The 18286-nt window shown below is 44.4% G+C and overlaps 2 protein-coding genes across 4 annotated transcripts in view; both read left to right on the top strand.

Annotated features, from left to right (window-relative positions):
* The window catches only part of LOC127693540 (ribonuclease SLFN12-like), a 200824-nt gene that overhangs the window by 7236 nt on the left and 175302 nt on the right, over nucleotides 1-18286 (top strand). The window lies entirely within an intron of this gene.
* Nucleotides 9701-18286, top strand: part of Slfn12 (schlafen family member 12) — a 31106-nt gene continuing 22520 nt past the window's right edge. Inside the window, exons 1-2 of the mRNA XM_052194471.1 lie at nucleotides 9701-9805; nucleotides 17654-17751. The gene's annotated coding sequence lies outside the window, so the exon portion shown is untranslated. The remainder of the gene's footprint in view (nucleotides 9806-17653; nucleotides 17752-18286) is intronic.

The following is an 18286-nucleotide window of genomic DNA, read 5'->3' as shown; positions in this document are numbered from 1 at the left end:
CAGGAGTTGAAAACCACTTTTTTAAGATTTGTGAAATTCTTCCAAGAGTTTCAGGCTCACGGGCCTGTGGTTTCTGGAGGAAAACATGAAGGACCAGAGGTTCCCAGACATAATTACACATTAAAGTGAAGGTGACAACACCCATGTGCATTGCATCAGACGTTCTCCAGCTACTACTCAAGAGAAGAGACGTCTGCTTGGTTCTTTCTGTCTTGAGCCCTTCAGCCCCTCCAGGAGTCAGCATCTGCTCCGGCTACTGGAGTCCAGAGAGAATGTTCTCAGTGGTCACAAAGCCAAGCTGTGGGACATAAAACAATTTGAAGATGATCAATTTTCCCACAGACACACAGAGATATTCCAGGGTGTGCCGCGCCGATTCCCTGACCAGCAGGGAAGAAAGACTAGCACACCAGTTCCTTCCAGAGAGAGTTTACTCAGAATATATGCTAAGTTACAGTTTGCTGGATATATCCCCGAATCTCCCTTGAGCGTGACTGATATACCCTCGCTAGGACGGCCCATGGAACGAGATGACGCTTCGCTCTACCATTGGCTCAAGCAACATGGCGTGAGATCAGGACACTAAGCAGTCCACGCCCCAAGCCTTATATGGACTTGTTTACTCCAGGCGGCCTGGCTCAGGCAGCGCCATCTTAAAGGCGCAGTCAGCTCTCCACAGTTCTCCCTTTTTTATTTTATTAAGGCTGATACCATTCGTTCAAACAAAATCCTTCATGAGTGGTCCCGTGATGAAGAATGGTCAGGCCAAGAAATGAGACCCACCTTACTGGGTGCAATGGGCAACAATCCCTCCATGTGCAAAGGCTAGGTCGCAAAGCAAACTGGCACCCAACCCTATTGCAATGTGAACAATGTCACGTGGGGTGCAAGGGCTGTCTTATGCTCGAGAAATTGGGGAAAGGAGGTTAGTGCTTATCAATCGCTGCCAGCCATGCCTGAGGAGAAACTCCTGCCTCAAGGGCCTGAAAGGCTCGAACCATCAGGGCACGCTCTCTTGCCTGTGCTCGAGCCATATGGCAGAGACAAAACGCACCTAGAGCACAGGCCCCCAGCAGGGCAATAGTCAACACTCCTACTCCTGCCCACTCTTAAGCGGGACTGGATAAACTGATAGAATCCCCCAGTGTGACTCTGTCCTCCTGGTCTTCATGAGGAGGGAGAGGACCCCGATCAAGAGTAGGGTCTTCATGATGGATCTTCCTGACGAGACGCTCAGGTACCCAAATGGGATCAGTTCTATCCTGTGGAAAAACACAAACAGAACCTCGTGCCCATGTGCAAAACATCCTTCCACTTCACCCGAAGGGAAGAGACTGATGGTCTGCAGCTGAATGGCCTGCAGCATCCAAATTTAAGAAATTTAAAGTAAAAAGAGCAAGAGAAATTCTTTCCTTAGGGGTGCAGCCCATGCCAATTCTCCCTTTTTGTTTTTGCAAACATTCTTTCAGAGTGCGATGGGCACGTTCTGCAATCCCTTGTCCTTGAGGATTGTATGGCAGCCCATGAATTAGCTGCACATCCATTTGCTTACAGAAGGAAACAAAAGAGGCGGCAGTATAAGCCAGGCCATTATCAGTTTTTAGCTGCATGGGTTTCCCCCAGGCAGCCCATGCTTCTAGGCAATGTGTGATAACATTGCAAGCTTTCTCTCCACTTAGGGGAGAAGCATGAATTATACCAGAGCATGTATCTACAGAAACATGAACATATTTAAGGGTCCCAAACTCTGAAACATGAGTCACATCCATTTGCCAGATCTTGAGATGCATCAATCCTTTAGGGTTAACTCCTACGTTAGGAGGATGATGATATAGGACACACTGAGGACAATTAAGAACCACTTGACGTGCATCTACTCTAGAAAGCTGAAACGTTTGTTGTAAGGTCCTGGCATTAACATGAAAGTCTTTATGAAATTGATTAGCAGCTTCTAGGGAGGACGCTAAAAAGGCGACTTCGCCTCGAGTAAGCCAATCAGCCAAATCATTACCCTCACTCAGCGGACCAGGTAGGCCAGTATGAGCTCTAATATGCTGTACAAAAAATTTATTCCTTCTATGCCACAACAATTGTTGTATCTCTTTTAATATAGGGCCGACTGCACTGTTCAATTTAACAGGCCCTGCTGTCTCTAACAACTTCACAGCATTAACAACATAAGCAGAATCTGAAAGTAAATTAAATGGAGAGGAGATATCTCGAAACACCTCCAACACAATCTGCAATTCTACAACCGAGGAGATCCAGGCTGATACTGAAAAGATCGAGGCTCTTGACCTTGGATTATATAGACTCCACAACCAGTCTTAGACCCATCAGTAAACACATTAGGAGCCCCTGGAATAGGGCTCAGGGAAGTCACCTTGGGAAAAACGACAGGATGCTCTTTAAAAAATTGTAACAGGGGATGTTTAGGGTAATGATTATCAATAATGCCCTGAAAAGAACACCATAACACTGGCCAATCATTAGTAGTACAGCAAAGGACTCTCCCTTGATAAGCAGTATATGGCACTATAATCTTGGCAGGAGAAACCCCAAATGACTGCAAGCATTGCTGAACACCGTGTAAGGCCAACAATGCGACTGCAGTGGGATAATGCTCTATAGATTTTGAAGGTGAAGCATGAGGATAGATCCATAATAATGGACCCTCCTGCCACAAAAGCCCAATTGGTTGACTAAAGGTATTAAAGATGCATAAAATGATGGGTAAATCCATTTTCCATCGTAGCAAGAAGGCTTCTTGCAGCTTCTCCTCAACCTTTCTTAAGGACTCCCTAGCTGCCACTGTCAAAATTCTGGGGGAATCTAAAGCTGGGTCCCCTAAAAGTACATCATACAACAGTCTTAATTCATAATTGGGTAATTTAAGAAAGCTTCTAACCCAATTAATATCCCCAAGTAATTTTTGAAAATCATTTAAAGTTAATAATTTATCTTTCCTTAATTCTATCTTTTGAGGAACGATTTTATCTTTACTAATCGTGGCACCCAAGTAATCAACAACTTGGCCCTTTTGCACTTTCTCAGGGGCAATAAACAATTTTTTCTGTTCCAATAATTTAATTAGACAAGCATAGGAATCTTCCAAAATCTCATTATTCTAGGCAGCTAATAAAATATCATCCATATAATGAAAACATTTTACTTGGGGAAACTTCTTTCTCATCGGTTCAATGGCATTACCAACAAATAATTGACACATAGTGGGACTATTTGCCATACCTTGCGGTAGTACAACCCATTCATAACGCTGATCAGGCTGTTCATGATTACATGACAGGAGTGTAAATGCAAAGCGTACACAATCTTTCTTATTAAGGGGTATGGAGAAGAAACAATCTTTAATATCAATGATAATTATGGGCCAATCTTTAGGCAAACCTGATAATAAAGGAAGTCCACGTTGCACTGGCCCCATGCTATGCATCTGCTGATTAATAGCTCTCAGATGATGAAGTAATCTCCATTTCCCTGATTTCTTTTTAATTACAAAGATGGGTGTATTCCAGGGAGACACAGAAGGCTGGATATGTTTAAGGGCCAATTTCTCTTTAACCAGCATTTGGGTAGCAGCTAACTTTTCAGAGGAGAGAGGCCACTGAGGAACCCACACCGGCTCCTCTGTTTTCCAGGTGATAGGAATGTTCTCCTCAGCGGCCCCTAAGAAAAACCCAATCCTTTCTTGTCTCTTTTAGAGGTTGCTGTTACTGGATGTACATTCCCCTGAGAGTCTTTACCCAATCCTTGTCCAGGTTGCCAGCCCATGTGCCACATCATCTGCTGTGAGGACATTGAGTATTCACCATTGGTCAAATGATACCCCATGAGTGTTAACAGGTCTCTGCCCCATAAACTAATAGGCAACTCCAGCACATAAGGTTGGAATTGACCCTCATGTCCTTCTTCATCCTTCCAAAAGAGGAAGGCTGCACTCATATTAGGAGCTTTTGCATACCCCAAGCCTTGTAGGGACTGAGCAGATGCCTGTACTGGCCAAGTAGTAGGCCAATCCGTAGTGGCAATGATGCTACGATCAGCCCCAGTGTCCAATAGGCCCTGGATTTTCTTGCCATTAACGGTTAGTTGTAACATAGGCCGATCATCCAGATGTAAACTTAAAAATACAGCATCATTGACTGTTGAACCAAACCCTCGATCACCGCGGCGAGTTGAACGCGTGGCAAATGATCTATGGCAACTGGGCAAAAGCAAAAGTTGGGCAATACGATCCCCTGGGGAGATGGCTGTAACCCCCCTAGGAGAGGAGGCCATGATTTTGACAATCCCTTCATAATCAGAATCAATAACTCCTGGGTGAATGATTAGACCCTTTAATGCAGAAGAGGATCTCCCCAGCAGCAATCCTACTGTTCCTGCTGGTAACGGACCTTTAAAGTCCGTGGGGATCAATTGTACCCCCATCTGTGGTGTTAATACGACTCTGGTGGTGCATAGGAGGTGTAACCCTGCGGATCCTGGGGTTGCCCTTCTTGGGGTCTTGGAAAGGTCAGTGTAGTTCCGGAGGCTGGCACTGTCATGGCCCCATATATTTGTGGGCCCTGGGGTCGAGGGCCCCTCTGCATGTTTTTTGTCCGAGCACCACCATAGCCCTGAGCTAAGGGCTGGCCATGGATGTCCTTGACTGACCTGCACTCATTGACCCAGTGATTTCCTTTATGACACCTAGGGCAAACCCCTGGAGGGCACCGAGGCTTACTTCCTCCTTTATTAGGACCCTGCTTCTTCATATGGCCCTGCTTACCACAAGAAAAACAAGCTCCAAGAGATCTTTGTTTAGTTTTAGAATATTGAACTACTCCTTGCACAACAGTGGCTGCTAATCCAGCATTGGACAAAGGTCCTCCTATCGTGGCATTGTGGCACTCACGAGTGCACTGCTCAAAGATTAATTGTTGCACCAGTGGCATGGCCGCATTAGTGTCTCCAAAAATGCGACCTGCGGCTTCCATCATCCTCACGACAAAATCTGAGAATGGCTCGGTGGCCCCCTGAAGAATTTTGGTTAAATTCCCAAAACCTCTCCTTTATTTGGAAGAGACTTCCAGGCCTTTTTAGCTATCTGTCTCACCTGATCATACACCTGGATGGGAAAATTAATCTGATTGTTCAGCCACTGCCCCTGGCCCATGAGCATATCATAAGTCCAAGCAGCCTGACCATTAGCAACATTCTCCCTGGCTTGTTGTTGCGCCAGCTCAGCATATATGGACTTCCAGTCTAGATATTGTCCCATAGTCAAGCATGCCATAACTGTAGATTGCCAATCAGAGAGTGTCATAACATTTCCAGATATACGCTCAACCAGCGCAAGGGTGAAAGAGGCATTAATGCCATATGCTTGGGCTGACTCTGCCAAATTCTTAAGAAGCTTGAAGTCAAGCGGCTCATGGGATCTCACTTGATTAACATCTTCATAGACTGGAAAAGCCATAGCGGCTTCCCTCCAAGTATTAGGGCAAAAGGTATGCGACACTTTGGCATCCTCTGCTGATCCTAGGGACGATGGGCCAGCGGAAGCTTCCGCATAGGGCGGAGGGGCTGTCAGCAATGCCCCGTGTCTCACTTCCTTGTTCTCCGCCTTCAACTCCTTGTCTTGCTTTTCCTTCTTCTCTTTCTTTCTTCTTCTTCTTCGTTCTACCTCCGCTAGTAGTTCCTGTATAGCTTCCTCTAGGTCCTTCATATCTAGCTCACTGTCAGAGCTGCCATCTGCTTCTGAACCCTGTTTCTCCTCTATTCCCTTCAAGCTAGGATACAGGCGTGGTGGTTTGCTAGGGGGCTCTTGAGATTTATCAGAGCGCGTATCAGAGCGAGCCTCTTTAACCTGCTCTAAGGCCTCAGCTGTAGCCTGTATGGCAGGCAGGCAACTCTCACAAGTCAAACAGCTGCGGATAACTTTCCACAAGCCCTGCACTCCCGTCTTTCCTGCTCTGTCCTGTAGGCTGCCTTCCTCCCAGGCCCGATCTAAGTCCTTACCCAGCTTGTCCAAGCATGCAAGTGTGAGGTTACCAGACATGGCAAACTAAGGAGCTACCTCATCTAGGCAAAAACAGCTGACTAGAGTTATCAGAACCACCGCCACAACCACTGAGATGACAATTAACGGAGGGATTCCTCCGGGCACGAATATAATCTGTCGGCCGCTTTTACTTTCACTTTATGTAGCCTCCTTCTGAGGACTTAGAAAAAATGAAGCCTCCTTCTGAGGACTTAGAAAGAATGAAGCCTCCTTCCGAGGACTTAGAAAGAATGAGGCCTCCTTCTGAGGACTTTCAAATGCAGGGCCCTTACCAAGCGCTTGCTCTGACTCTCAACTGGTTCTGGAACTCCCGGGGACGCGAAAAACTCTGCGCTCCCCGTACGGGCCACCAATTGTACCCTGCCGATTCCCTGACCAGCAGGGAAGAAAGACTAGCACACCAGTTCCTTCCAGAGAGAGTTTACTCAGATTATATGCTAAGTTACAGTTTGCTGGATATATCCCCGAATCTCCCTTGAGCGTGACTGATATACCCTCGCTGGGCCGGCCCATGGTCCGAGATGATGCTTCGCTCTACCATTGGCTCAAGCAACATGGCATGAGATCGGGCCACTAAGCGATCCACGCCCCAAGCCTTATATGGACTTGTTTACTCCAGGCGGCCAGGCTCAGGCAGCGCCATCTTAAAGGTGCAGTCAGATCTCCACACCAGGGTAGGTTTCATATCACACCAACCAAATCATGAGGGACACACTAAAGAACCACAGCTCTCAGCCTCTGTCTGTGTCCTTCTGTCTCTGTGAGAGTCTCTGTCCCTGTCTCTCTGTATCCCTCTGTCTCTGTGTGTCTCTGTCATTAGATCTTCTTCTCTGTCTCTGTGTTTTCCTCTGTCCCTGTCTTTCTCTCTTATTCTGTTTCTATGTCTCTCTCTCCCTTTCTCCCTCCCTCCCTCTCTCCCCCTCTATCTTTGGGGAAAGACGCTAAATTTCACACATACTTGGTAAATCATCTACCTTTAAACTCCATCCCTACCTGGAGCAGAAGGCCTTTGAAAAATTTTTTGCCGATTGCATTGGAAAATGGTAAAACTAATCGAGGAAATGAAATAGTTACAAAGGAGTTTGAATCAAGATTAGCAAAGGTAGACAGACATTAAGTTAAACTGTGTGTAGAGACAAAGATACAAATTACTTGAGGGATGGGGCCGGAAATTAGTGGTAGAATGTGTTCTTAACATAACAAACACACACACACAGAAAGGGGAAGAAAGTGAGAAAAATAAGAGACTAACGAGAAGGGGAAGGAACTATCTCAGGCACATATGATATGAAGGTAGAAAGAGGGTAATTACGAGACTAGTAGGAGAGGGGACAGATCTAAGGGAGCACAATGGGGCATAATAAAATGCTATACATGTGTGAGTACTCCTTTATTTTGAGCATTAACTAAAAAGCATTAGTAATCACAAGGTAAAATAAAGCCAGTCAGGCATGGTGGCAAAGGCTTATGATGCCAACACTTGCGGGTGAGCATGGCAGAGGTATCAGGAGTTCCATGTCCTTGTTGGTGATACAACCAGTTCAAGGACAGCGAGGGACACCTGAGACACTGTCTCACAACCAAAGAAACCAATGAATAGAGTTTAATGTCTGCACAACCATTTTAGCCTCGTTGCTCCACAAGGGATTCAGTGTTTCTTCTGACACAGTGTCTCAGTCTGAAGCCAGAGATCATGAACTTCACACTGACTGTAAAGTGATGAACATTGCCCAAGAGGAAATAGCCTTTGCTCATTGAGGTTAGAAGGGTGGAGACAGAGAACATGGGAGAGTTGTGCTTTCCTTTCCGAGGAAACAGAAACTAGCAAAGGTGGAGAAATAGAAAGGAAACAAAGGCTCTACCTTATGCCTGGACTCGTGGTACCACAAAGGTACAGCACAGAGCTGTGTCTTTCTCAAGCCTTAGACCCTGTCCCATCAGAGTTTGGCTTCTGAGTAAATGGACCTCTGGAGCAATCTCTTCTTTCAATATTCCAGTGCTATAGGGTCGTTTTGTTAAATCACTATGAAAATTGCTTGCTCAAATGTTTTTGGTGATGGGAAACAGATTCATATATAATTATGAATATGTAGCATGTCATATTGGTGAATAACTGGGTAGGCTCCATAGCAGGCACTGGAGCTTGCCCATTTATTTTCTAACATGGGCAGCCCCCTGCCTGTAGCCTGACAGTGAGATTCTTGTCCACACTTCCATGAACAGCCATGTGAGACAGAGGTGGGTTTGGGTGCTGCTCCCTGGATGAAATGATTGAAACCACAGAGACTCTACTGAGCTGAGCATTTCAGTCCCTGTGCATTCAGACCCATGGTTTCTGTGGGCAGTGGAAATGAGAGAGTTTAAAGGGATGAGTGTGACTACAGAATGCCATTTGCATTTAGGACAATGTCAAAAGAAACTTAGTATTTGTGAAATATGTATGTACTAAACCATGCCCCATCACCCAACAAGCAAAAAAACAGCTGAAAACATAGAAACACAAAAACTTGTGTGTTCCTTAGATTGCTCATAGAGGCAAAGAGACACACAAACTTGCAATGCCAAGCTTAGTATAAAAACAGACCCAAAGAAAACAAAGTGATAGGAGAGTGTGTGTGTATGTGTGTGTGTGTATGAGTTTGTGTGTAATTGTGTGTGAATGTGTGTTCATGTGTGTGCATGAGCATGTGTATGTATGTGAATGTGCATGTGTGCATGTGTGAATGTGTGTTTGTGTGAGCGTGTGTGAATAAGTGTGTGACTGTGTGATTATGTTAGTGTGTTTGAGTGAGATTGTATTTGTGTTCATGCATGTATGTGTTCATTTGTGTGTGTTTTGTGTGCGTGTACACGTGTGTGTATTTGTGTGTATGTTCATGTGTGTGTGTGATTGTGTATGTGAGCTTGTGTGTGTGTCACCTCTACCTGGGCTGGTGCAACAGTCCTCCCTGCATGCAAGGCCTTTCCCAGGACAGTCCCAGCTCTCCTCTTCCCATCCCTCCCAGCACCTGGTCTTGGAAGCTCTGGGGCCAAGGAAGCTCTGGTCTCTTTCAAGGAGACATGAACTTCATTTTTATTTAAATCTGAAAGCTTCCATACAGGTATTTATTATATATGAGCAAATTCCCTGAGCCTCTCCCCGTCCCCTACCTGCTCATTCCACCTGTGCACTGATATTTCTAAGTAGTTTCACCTCTGTTTGCTTCCTTTCGTTTTTTTATTAAATTTGTTGATCTTGTTGTCAATTAAGTCACAATTGCACGAAGCATCTAAGTTTCCTTTTACATTTCCTGGAGTGACGAAATGCTCAAAGTCTCACAGTGATGACGCAGTTTAACTTATAAAAGTAGTAAAGCAAGGCGAGGCTTAAGGCAGAGTCAGTTGCTCTTCCTCCACAGGTGAGCTCTGATCACCTGTCCTGCCTCTCTGGACAAGGGAAAGGCTGGAAGCCTACCGGTGCGCTGAGCTTCGGGGAACACAGCTCGCAGGACACAGAGTAAGTGAGCCAGGTCCCCATGACATACTCAGCCCTGATGTCTTTCTCTTTCTGTCCCCATCCGATGTCAGGTCCTGTCCACTTACTGGCTCTGGGAGGATGTAGGGTGGCAGTTGCCAGCACAGCCCTTCCCTCTCAGATTAACTCTGCCTGTCTCTTTCTAGAAATATTGGCTTCGTGGCATCTCCAAAGCTATTCCCTCAAAGCACCAGCTCCTGAGCACTTGGGGACTCTGAAAGCTTGGGGTGAGAGAAAATGGCTTCCCCTTTGAGGTGGAGAGAGGGCTAAAAGTTGCTGGGAGTGAGGCCATGATGCTTTCTGAGGCTGACTAGTGAGGGAGGAAGAGGCAGGTCTGAGTGGTGTATGCTTGGCATGCTTGTGTGAATCTCCAGAGTCCCTTGTGGGTTCCCTATCCTCTTAGAGACCTGGCCCTGTTGAACATTGAGAAAACATGGCTCTGGAAAGGGCACAGCCTGCACTCTAGGGCCAGAAAGAAGTTTCTGTGTAAGTTTACAATCCATAGGGTGAGCACTTCCCTTTCCCAAGAGAAGTACAGAGCACCAACCCAGGAGAGACAGAATGATCTAGAGTAGGGCTGTTTGGTTTTTCCTTGTGATTTGTTCCCCCAAGAAACAGATCCTTCCTGTCCCCTCTGTCTGTGCTGTCTTATCGACCTGCATTTGGGGCAGAGTAGGGACATCTGAATGTCATCTCCTTTTCTGCCTGAGGTAGCTGACAGGTACCCTGCCTTTCCTTCTGAGAGATTCCCCCCAGAGTCAGTGCTACAGTCTGAGAAGAGGAACTACCTAGTAGACCCATGGAGCCAGGAGGTCACTGAGCTTGACTTCAGCCTTGGAATTTGATGGGCTCAGGGGTCTCCCTTCCTTTTACTTTTCACTGTTTTTGTTATTCGATATATTTTGTATTTACATTTCAAATGATTTCCCCTTTTCTGGCTCCCCACTTCCTGAAAGTCCCATAAGCCCACTTCCCTATCCCTATTACCCTATCCAACCCTTCCCACTTCTCTGTTCTGGTATTCAGCTATACTGCTGCACTGAGTCTTTCCAGAACAAGGGACTACTCCTCTGTTCTTCTTGTACATCAATTAATATGTGGATTATGTTTTGGGTATTCCATATTTCTAGGCTAATATCTACTTATCAGTGAGTGAATACCATGATTGATCTTTTGAGACTGTGTTGCTTCACTTAGTGATCTCCAGATCCATCCATTTGTATAAGAATTTCATGAATTCATTGTTTCCCATGGCTGATTAGTACTCCATTGCGTAAAATACCACATTTTTTGTATCCCTTCCTCCGTTGAGGTACACCTGGGTTCTTTCCAGCTTCTGGCTATTACAAGCAGGACTGCTATGAACATAGTGGAGCATGTGTCTTTATTGCATGCCAGGGAATCCTCTGGGTATATGCCCAGGAGTGGTATAGCAGGGTCCTCCGGAAGTGTCATGCCCAGATTTCTGAGGAACTGCCATACTGATTTCCAAAGTGGTTGTACCATCTTGTGATCCCACCAGCAGTGGAGGAGTGTTCCTCTTTCTCCACATCCTCGCCAACACCTGCTGCCTCCTGAGTTTTGAACCTTAGCCATACTGACTGGTTTGAGGTGAAATCTCAGGGTTGTTTTGATTTGCATTTCCCTAATGACTAATGATGTTGAACATTTCTTAAGGTGCTTCTCAGCCATCCAATGTTCTTCATGAGAAAATTCTTTGTTTAGCTGTGTACCCCACTTTTTAATAGGGTTATTTGGTTCTCTGGTGTCTACCTTCTTGAGTTCTTTGTCTATATTAGATATTAGCCCTCTGTCGGATTTAGGGGTTGGTGAAGATCCTTTCCCAATCTGTCACTTGACATTTTGTCCTTTTGACAGTTTCCTTTGCCTTACAGAAACTTTGTAATTTAATGAGGTCCCATTTGTCAATTCTTGTTCTTAGAGCATAAGCTACTGGTGTTCTGTTCAGGAACTTTTCCCCTGTACCCATGTCCTCAAGGATTTTTCCCAGTTTCTTTTCTATTAGTTTCAGTGTGTCAGGTTTTATGTGGAGGTCCTTGATCCACTTGGAGTTGAGCTTAGTACAAGGAGATAAGAATGGATTGATTCACATTCTTCTGCATGCTGACCTCCAATTGAACCAGCACCATTTGTTGAAAAAGCTATCTTTTTTTCCACTGGATGTTTTCAGCTCCAAGTGACCATAGGTGTGTGGGTTCATTTCTGGGTCTTCAATCCTATTCCATTGACCCACTGGCCTGACATTGTACCAATACCATGCAGTTTTTATCACTATTGCTCTGTAGTAATATTTGAGGTCTAGGATACTGATTCCCCCAGAAGTTCTTCTACTGTTGAGAATAATTTTAGCTATCCTGGGTTTTTTGTTATTCCAGATGAATTTGAGAATTGCTCTTTCTAATTTTATGAAGAAGTGAGCTGGGATTTTTGATGGGGATTGCGGTGAATCTATAGATTGCTTTTGGCAAGACGGCCATTTTAACTATATTAATACTGCCAATCCATGAGCATGGAAGATTTTTCCATTTTCTGAGGTCTTCTTCGATTTCCTTCTTCAGAGATCTGAAGTTCTTGTTGTATAGGTCTTTCACTTGTTTGGTTAGAGGCACCCCAAGATACTTTATGCTGTTTGTGGCTATTCTGAAGGGTATCATTTCCCTAATTTCTTTCTCAGTCTGCTTATCCTTTGAGTATAGAAAGACTACTGATTTCCTTGACTTGATTTTGTAACCAGCCACTTTGCTGAAGTTGTTTATCAGCTGTAGGAGTTCTCTAGTAGAGTTTTTTTGGGTCACTTAAGTATATTATCATATCATCTACAAATAGTGATAGTTTGACTTCTTCCTTTCCAATTTGTATCCCCTTGACCTCCTTATGTTGTCTAATTGCTCTAGCTAGGACTTCAAGAACTATATTGAAAAGATATGGAGAGAGGGGGCAGCCTTGTCTAGTCCCTGATTTTAATGGGATTGCTTCAAGTTTCTCTCCATTTAGTTTGATGTTGGCTACCGGTTTGCTGTATATTGCTTTTACTATATTTAGATATGGGCCTTGAATTACTGTTCTTTCCAAGACTTTTAGCATGAAAGGATGCTGAATTTTGTCTAATGCTTTTTCAGCATCTAATGAAATGATCATGTGGGTTTTTTTTCTTCTAGTTTGTTTATGTAATGGATGGCATTGATGGATTTTCGTATATTGAAACATCCCTGCATCTCTGGGATGAAGCCTACTTGATCATGGTGGATGGTGGTTTTGATGTGTTCTTGGATTCAGTGGGCAAGAATTTTATTGAGTATTTTTGCATTGATATTCATAAGGGATATTGGCCTGAAATTCTTTCTTTGTTGGATCTTTGTGTGGTTTTGGTATCAGCGTAATTGTGGCTTCATAGAAGGAGTTGGGTAGTGTTCCTTCTGTTTCTATTTGGTGGAATAGTTTGAAGAGTGTGGGTATTAAGTCTTCTTTGAAGGTCTGATAGAATTCCAAAATAAAACCATCTGGTCCTGTGCTTTTTTTTGATTGGAAGGCTTTCTATGACCCCTTCTATTTCTTTAGGGGTTATGGGTCTGTTTAGATGATCTATTTGATCCTGATTTAATTTTGGTATTTGGTATCTGTCTAAGAAATTGTCCATTTCCTCCAAATTCTCCAGTTGTGTTGAGTACAGGCTTTTGTAGTAGGATCTGATAATTTTTTGAATTTCCTCAGTTTCTGTTGTTATATCTCCCTTTTCATTTCTAATTTTGTTAATTTTGATACTGTCTCTGTGCCCTTTGGTTAGTCTGGCTAAGGATTTATTTATCTTGTTGATTTTTTCAAAGAACCAGCACCTGGTTTTATTGACTTTTGTATGGTTCTCTTAGTTTCTACTTGATTGATTTCAGCCCTGAGTTTGATGGTTTCCTGTCTTCTTCTCCTCCTGGGTGAATTAGCTTCTTTTTGTTCCAGGGCTTTCAGTTATGCCATTAAGCTTCTAGTGTATGCTCTCTCCAATTTCTTTTTGGAGGCACTCAAAGCTATGAGTTTTCTTCTTAGCACTTGCTTTCATTGTGTCCCATAAACTTGGGTATGTTGTGTCTTCATTTTCGTTAAATTCTAAATAGTCTTTGATTTCTTTCTTTATTTCTTCCTTGACCAAGGTATCATTGAGCAGAGTATTGTTCAGTTTCCATGTGGGCTTTCTGTTGTTTTTGTTGTTATTGAAGACCACTTTTACTCCATAGTGATCTGATGGGAGGCATGGGATTATTTTGATCTTCTTATATTTGTTGAAGTCTGTCTTGTGACCAACTATATGATCGATTTTGGAGAAGGTACTATGAGGTGCTGAGAAAAAGGTATATTCTTTTGCTTTGGGATGAAAAGTTCTTTATATATCTGTTAAATCCAATTGGTCCACGCTTCAATTTGTTTCACTGTCTCCCTGTTTAGTTTCTGTTTTCCTGATCAGTCCATTGAGGAGAGTGGGGTGTTGAAGTCAGCCACAATTATTGTGTTAGGTCAATGTGTGCTTTGAGCTTTAGGAAAGTTTCTTTGATGAATGGGGGTGCCCTTGCATTTGGCGCATAGATGTTCAGAATTGAGAGTTCTTCTTGGTGGATTTTTTCTTTGATCAGCAAGAACTGTCCTTCCAAGTCTCTTTTGATGACATTTGGTTGAAAGTCAATTTTATCTGATATTAGAATGGCTATTCTTGCTCGTTTCCTGAGACCGTTGGCTTGTAAAATTGTCTTCCAGCCTTTTACTCTAAGGTAGCTTTTGTCTTTGACACTGAGGTGTGTTTCCTGTATGCAGCAAAATGTAGGGCCCTGTTTCCTTATCCAGTCTGTTAGTCTATGTCTTTTTATTTGGGGAATTGAGTCCATTGATGTTAAGAGAAATTAAGGAATAGTGATTATTACTTCCTGTCATTTTTGATATTATTTTTATATTTGAGTGGTTATCTTCTTTTGGGTTTGATGAAAGAAGGTACTATCTTGTTTTTTCCAGGGTGTAGTTTCCCTCCTTGTATTGGAGTTTTCCTCATGTTATTCTTTGTAGGGCTGGGTTTGTGGAAAGTTATTGTGTAAATTTGGTTTTGCCATGGAATAAATATCTTGGTTTCTCCATCTATGGTGAGAGAGTTTTGCTGGGTATAGTAGTCTTGGCTGACATTTGTGTTCTCTTAGAGTCTGCATGAGATTTGCCCAGGATCTTCTAGCTTTCATGGTCTCTGGTGAGAAGTCTGGTGTAATTCTGATAGGTCTTCCTTTATATGTTACTTGGTCTTTTTCTCTTACTGCCTTCAATATTCTTTCTTTGTTTAGTACATTTGGGGTTTTGATTATTATGTAACGGGAGGTATTTCTGCTCTGGTCCAGTCTGTTTGGAGTTCTGTAGGCTCCTTATATATTCATGGGCATCTCTCTCTTTAGGTTAGGGGAGTTTTCTTCTATAATTTTGTTGAAGATATTTGCTGGCCCTTTCAGTTGTAAATCTTCACTCTCATCTATACCTATACTCCTTAGGTTTGGTCTTCTCATTGTGTCCTGGATTTCCTGGATGTTCTGGGTTACAAGCTTTTTGCATTTTGCATTTTCTTTGACTGTTGAGTCAATGGTTTCTATGGTATCTTCAGCATCTGAGATTCTTTCTTCCATCTCTTGTATTCTGTTGTTGATATTTACATCTCTGGCCCCTGATTTCTTCTCATGGTTTTCCATCTCCAAAGTTGTCTCCCTTTGTGATTTTTTAGTTGTTTCTACTTCTGTGTTTAGATCCAGGATGGTTTTGTTCAGTTCCTTCTTTTGTTTGTTTGTGTTTTCATTTAATTCTTTAAGAGTTTTTTGTGTTTCCTCTTTTATGACTTCTGCCATTTGACTCACTTTCTCTTGCATTTTTTTAAGTTGTGGTACTTTTGTTTTTTTTTTGTTTTTGTTTTTGTTTTTTTTTGTTTTTTGTTTTTGTTTTTATTTTTGTTTTGGTTTTGTTTTTGGTTTTGTTTTTGTTTTTGTTTTTGTTTTTTTTTTTTTTTTTTGCTTTTCTTCTTTATTGGTTTCTATCTCTTTAGCCCTATTCTCCTGAATTTCTTTAAGTGATTTTTGTGTTTCCTTTATACGGGTTTCTAACTTATTCATGTTCCCCTGTATTTCTTTAAGAGACTCATTTATGTGCTTTTTCTGTTCCTCTAGCAGTGTTTTTAATCCAAATCTTGTTTTTCTGGTGTGTTGGGGTATCCAGAACTTGTTGATTTTGGAGAGTTGGGTTCATATTGCCTAGATTTCTGTTAGTAGCTTTCCTATGTTTGCCTTTTGCCATCTTGTTATCTCTGGAATTAGTTGGTCTTGTCACTGGCTGGTGTTTGAACCGCCTGTGAGACTGTAAGGCTATTTCCGCAACACTGGATGGCTCGGTTTCCTCTGACATAGCTTGCTGATGTGCTGCCCTCCTCTTGGGTGCCCTTGGAGCCCTAGTGTGCCTTGCCCCAGGTTGTTTCTGTGAACCAGATGATGCCCGTTAGCTCCTTCAGGGAGTGATGATGGTGGATACTATGGGGACCTTTTCCGAGTGCTGAACACTCTGCCAGGCAGCCGATCCCCCAACCGGGTTGGTACACACACGGCTAGTCTAGCTTCTCAGGCCGTGAGTCCAGGCAAAGGCCTGACAGGCTTAGGTCTGAGCAATGTTCGCCTCGGGCTCTGTCTGCTAACTGGTTCTGTCCGGTAACCAAGATGGTGCCGCGCCCCTACAAGTGCTGGGCACTCTACTGGGCAGACAACCTCCTGGCTGGGTTGGCACACAGGTGGCACACCGAGCTGCCCAGAGCCTGGGTGCAGACCAACACCTTTCAGGCTTAGACCCAAGTGATGTTCGCCTCAGGCTAAGTCTGCTGGCTGGCTTTGTCTGTTAGAGCTCTCTGGCATCCCGTAGCCAAGATGGGGGTGCACGTGCCCCCTGCAAGTGCTGGGACAGTCCTCTGGGTAAAGAACGTCCTGGCCGGGTTGGCACACAGATGGCCCACCAAGCAGCCCAGGGCCTGGTTGCAGGCCAACGCCTATCAGGCTTAGACCCAAGCGATGGTAGCCTCGGACTATGTCAGTGTACCTGGGGCTGTCAGATCTCTCTGGCTTCCTGGAGCCGAGATGGTGGAGAGCCTCTCAGAACTGGCTGGCGGGAGACAGAGATTGATGTGGCTTCAGTGCGGTGAAAAGCGCTGTAACTCCACCACCGCTCGCAGCTCAGCTGACTGGCCGTGGCCAGTGGTAGCGGGCACAGTACCTGCCTGGACCCTGTCGCCTTGATTCCACTGGTGGTGGCTTTCTCCGCTGGACAAGCTGCCGCTGTCGCTGCCACTGCCTCCGCGTCCCTCCTCTACCCCCATGCTTTTAAGCTCTATGCCCATGCTCTGTGCAAAGTACTAGATATGAACAAATTCCTTAGCTGAGGTCTTGAACTGAGATGGCCAGTGTCCCAGGCTAGCCCACAGCTCCTATAAAGGGGACTGCAATGTAGCATCATTGACTTTGAAGTTTCCCACAGGCGTGAGGGTTGTCCTTTTCCACTTGGTGTGAGATGTGATTTCTGTCTGCTATCCATGTACTGAGTGCACCAGGGCTGCTGGCCTAGGACACAGCCTGATTCGGGAGGTCCTGAATGGGTGGGGCTAAGAGGGAAAGAATGACAGAGACCACATAGCAGTGTCAGGACACAGAAACTTCATTTTTATTTAAATCTGAAAGCTTCCATACAGGTATTTATTATGTATGAGCAAATTTCCCTGAGCCTCTCCCCCTCCCCTACCTGCTCTTCCACCTGTGCACTGAGATTTCCAGGTAGTTTTACCTGTCTTTGCTTCTTTTCATTTTTTTTTTTTTAATTTGTTGTTCTTGTTGTCATTACGAGACACAACTGCACGAAGCATCTAAGTTTCCTTTTACACTTCCTGGAGTGACGAAATGCTCAAAGTCTCAGAGTGATGACGCAGTTTAACTTATAAAAGTAGCAAAGAAAGGCGAGGCTTAAGGCAGAGTGGCAATATCTGCTCCACAGAGTCAGTTGCTCTCCCTCCACAGGTGAGCTCCGATCACCTGTCCTGCCTCTCTGGACAAGGGAAAGGCTGGAAGCCTACCGGTGCGCTGAGCTTCGGGGAACACAGCTCCCAAGACACAGAGTAAGTGAGCCAGATCCCTGTGACATACTCAGCCCTGATGTCTTTCTCTTTCTTTTTCTTTCTTTCGGGATGTCCCCACCCGATGTCAGGTCCTGTCCACTTACTGGCTCTGGGAGGATGTAGGGTAGCAGTTGTCAGCACAAACCTTCCCTCTCAGATTAACTCTGCCTGCTTTTTTTCTTTCTAGAAATATTGGCTCCTTGGCATCTCCAAAGCTATTCTCTCAAAGCACCAGCTGCTGAGCACTTGGGGACTCTGAAAGCTTGTGGTGAGAGAAAATGGCTTCCCCTTTGAGATGGAGGGAGGGCTGAAAGTTGCTGGGAGTGAGGCCATGATGCTTTCTGAGGCTGACTAGTGAGGGAGGAAGAGGCAGGTCTGAGTGGTGTATGCTTGGCAGGCTTGTGTGAATCTCCAGAGTCCCTTGTGGGTTCCCTACCCTCTTAGAGACCTGGCCCTGTTGAACATTGAGAAAACATGGCTCGGAAAGGGCACAGCCTGCACTCTAGGGCCAGAAAGAAGTTTCTGTGCAAGTTTA

This window comes from Apodemus sylvaticus, chromosome 10 (assembly GCF_947179515.1).
Source record: "Apodemus sylvaticus chromosome 10, mApoSyl1.1, whole genome shotgun sequence".
In the NCBI taxonomy this organism is placed as follows: Eukaryota; Metazoa; Chordata; class Mammalia; order Rodentia; family Muridae; genus Apodemus; species Apodemus sylvaticus.
The sequence above is the reverse complement of the archived record's forward strand: the minus strand, read 5'-3'. Positions and strand labels throughout refer to the sequence as shown.